The sequence below is a fragment of the Miniopterus natalensis genome, chromosome 10 (assembly GCF_054644295.1).
Source record: "Miniopterus natalensis isolate mMinNat1 chromosome 10, mMinNat1.hap1, whole genome shotgun sequence".
NCBI lineage: Eukaryota > Metazoa > Chordata > Mammalia > Chiroptera > Miniopteridae > Miniopterus > Miniopterus natalensis.
The window spans coordinates 36,670,383-36,673,597 of record NC_142090.1 but is presented as its reverse complement, the minus strand read 5'-3'; the positions used below and the strand labels follow the sequence as shown (position 1 = coordinate 36,673,597).

The 3,215-nt window shown below is 53.3% G+C and overlaps 1 non-coding gene across 1 annotated transcript; it reads right to left on the bottom strand.

The window, feature by feature from the left end:
- Positions 1–598: 598 nt before the first annotated feature.
- On the bottom strand, positions 599–671 carry TRNAK-UUU (transfer RNA lysine (anticodon UUU)). The gene has a single exon. It is a non-coding gene; the product is annotated as a tRNA-Lys (tRNA).
- Between the last annotated feature and the right edge of the window lie 2,544 nt (positions 672–3,215).

Below are 3,215 nucleotides of genomic sequence, written 5' to 3'. Positions count from 1 at the left end.
CTCAACATCCAGCCCATACACACCCTCCAGCATCCTTACTGTACACGTGGACTGTGGGGAGCCGGCGGGACTCCCCCCGGGGAGGACCCGCCGGGCGAGGTGCTGCCCAGGGAAAAAGACCCGGGAGGCCCGCTTGCCCTAGTGTCATCGAGAGAGAAATCTCTGAGGCATTGACCCGAGTGGTGGGCAGCGGTGCTAGCACTCGCCCTGCTCCCCCCGCTCCCCCTCCTTAGGGACTTGGCTAAGCTTAAGATTAACAATGCTGGCATAGGGAGGTACCTTGATCCAGGAGCCGTGGCCGGGTTAGAAGTGCAGCATGTCCCAGCTACCAATGATGTATGTACGAGAACAAGGAACAGGACTACCAATGATGTATGCATGAGAACAAAGAGCTAGGTGGGGAACATACATGGGACAAAGGTTACTGATTAAACCGCTGCCTTACTGAATGCGCTATAATTACAAGCTGAAAAATAAACTCGGGGCTCAGTGACGTACTGAAGCCCTCCCGATCCCATCCTGTCTCTTGTCTTTCTTTTCCAATCCTCACCCCCTCAATCAGGTTACTGCTCGACTGCCGGCAGGCTCCGGCAAGTGGCGCCCGAACAGGGACATGAACCCTGGACCCTCAGATTAAAAGTCTGATGCTCTACCGACTGAGCTATCCGGGCATTTGCGAAAATGGAATCTAACTTGCAAAAACAAGGCCTGGTCATAGCCCCAGAAAAGGTCCAGAGGCAGCCCCCGTTTTCTTATCTTGGTTTTCATCTAGAACCTGACCGATTTTTCTGTCAGAAAGTTCACCTTCGGCTAGACAAGCTCCAGACCTTGAATGATTTTCAAAAGTTGCTGGGGGATATCAACTGGATTAGACCTTATCTGGGGTTAACTACAGGGGAGCTCAAACCATTGTTTGACATTCTCAAGGGGGATGCAGATCCTGCATCCGCTAGACAGCTGACCCCGGAGGGACGTGAAGCCCTTGGGAGGGTGGAGCAAGCTATCCGCAGGCAGCAGGCAACATTTTGTGATTATAGTAGACCTTGGCAAGCCTGCATTTTGGCCACGGGCCATTCCCCTACTGCTGTTTTATGGCAAGACCGGCCACTACGGTGGGTGCACCTCCCTGCTTCCCCTGCCCGGGTCCTTGCCCCTTATTATGAACTTGTTGCTGTCCTTATTCAACAGGCTCGGGAAGAGTCCCGCCGCTACTTTGGCAGGGACCCTGCAAGCATTCTGGTACCATACACACGGGAGCAGATCAACTGGCTCTTCCAGACCTGTGATCCCTGGGGGATAGTTCTGGCTGGGTTCCCTGGAAAAATTGATATTCACTACCCTCAAGACAAGCTTCTACAATTCTTTCTCAGGCATCCAGTCATTTTTCCCAAAATGGTTTCAGCCACCCCCTTACCGGGGGCCGTTACTGTGTTCACTGACGGGTCGTCCTCTGGCATTGCAGCCTATGTGCGTGGGCACCAGGTTACACGGTGGGAGACCCCATATTCCTCTGCCCAGGAGGTGGAGTTAGCGGCAGTCCACCGGGTACTTTTAGATGTGGCCAATGAACCTCTAAATATTTTCTCTGATAGTCAGTATGTAGTCAGAAGCCTCTCTGTTATTGAGACTGTCCCGTTCATTGGCACTACTAATTCCACTGTGCAACAACTGTTTATAGCCATTCAAGCTGCCATCCTGAATCGTACCCTACAGTGCTACTTTGGGCATCTTAGGGCCCATAGCAACTTACCTGGGCCCTTATCCCATGGAAACTGCCAAGCTGACTTGGCCACTAAGGTGTACCTCGTTGGGGTGCCTGCAGCTCGGGCGGCTCATGCCCTCCACCATCAAAATGCCCAGTCTCTTCGGCTGCAGTTTAACATTCCCCGAGAGGCTGCCAGACAGATAGTAAAGGAATGTTCCACATGTCCTACCTTTACTAGTGTGCCTCTCTATGGGGTTAATCCACGGGGTCTCCTGCCCAATCATCTGTGGCAGATGGATGTAACGCATGTGCCTAGTTTTGGTAAGCAACGGTATGTACATGTGACCATTGATACCTACTCCGGTTTCCTTACTGCCTCCGCCCTCACAGGGGAATCAGGATCTCATGTCATTACACACTGCCTGCGCAGCATGTCGATCCTCGGGCAACCTAAAATCATTAAGACTGATAATGGCCCAGGTTATACTGGGAAAAAATTCCAAGTCTTTTGTGCACGGTTGGGTATCCAAACGCGTACCGGGATTCCCTATAATCCGCAAGGGCAAGGCATTGTAGAACGCGCCCATGGTACCCTAAAAAACCAACTATTGAAACTAAAGAAGGGGGAGCTGTACCCCCTGTCCCCACAGAATCAGCTCAATCACGCACTTTTTATTCTCAATTTTTTGATTTTGGATGATAAGGGTCAGTCTGCAGCTCAAAGGTTATGGCAAAAGCTCGGGCCCTCTGATAAGGCCATGGTCAGGTGGAAGGACCCCCTTGAGGGTACGTGGCACGGACCAGATCCGGTACTAATCTGGGGAAGAGGGCATGTTTGTGTTTTCCCGCAGGATGCAGAGACGCCGAGGTGGCTCCCGGAGAGGCTGGTACGACACGCGGCCCAAGGCGCTAGAGGAACGGATGCAGGAGCTAACAATGAACCCTAAGCGTCAGTCGCAAAGAGCCCGGCGAAGAGCCTGGCGGGTACAACAACGCGCAGAGCAACTCAGCAGAGAGCAAGGCATGACTGTCACGCCCGAAACTCTATTCCTGGCAATGCTGGCTCTGCTTGCCGCGACCCCTGGGGCTAGAGCAGAAACTCACTGGGCCTACCTGCCTAACCCACCTCTGCTGCAGCCAGTGACGTGGCAGCATGGAGAGGTACCTGTGTACACCAACGACACCTGGACCATGGGGGGCCATTCCAGCAGGCACCTGCGAGCAGCGCGTGCTCCGGACTTTTCTTATTCAGGACACGCTAGTGACCAGCCTATTTGTTTCTCACGAACTGCCATCGTCCTGTTAGGTTTTCTGCTTACCCCATGCATTCTTAGAGCATTGCTGAAAGATGTACAAATTCTTAGAGTAGGACTCCACGCCTTGCAACTACGCACCCGTCCTACCCCGCTTGAGCCTAGACCTTATGTTTAAAAAATAAAAAAGGGGGAGATGTGGGGAGCCGGCGGGACTCCCCCCGGGGAGGACCCGCCAGGCGAGGTGCTGCCCAGGG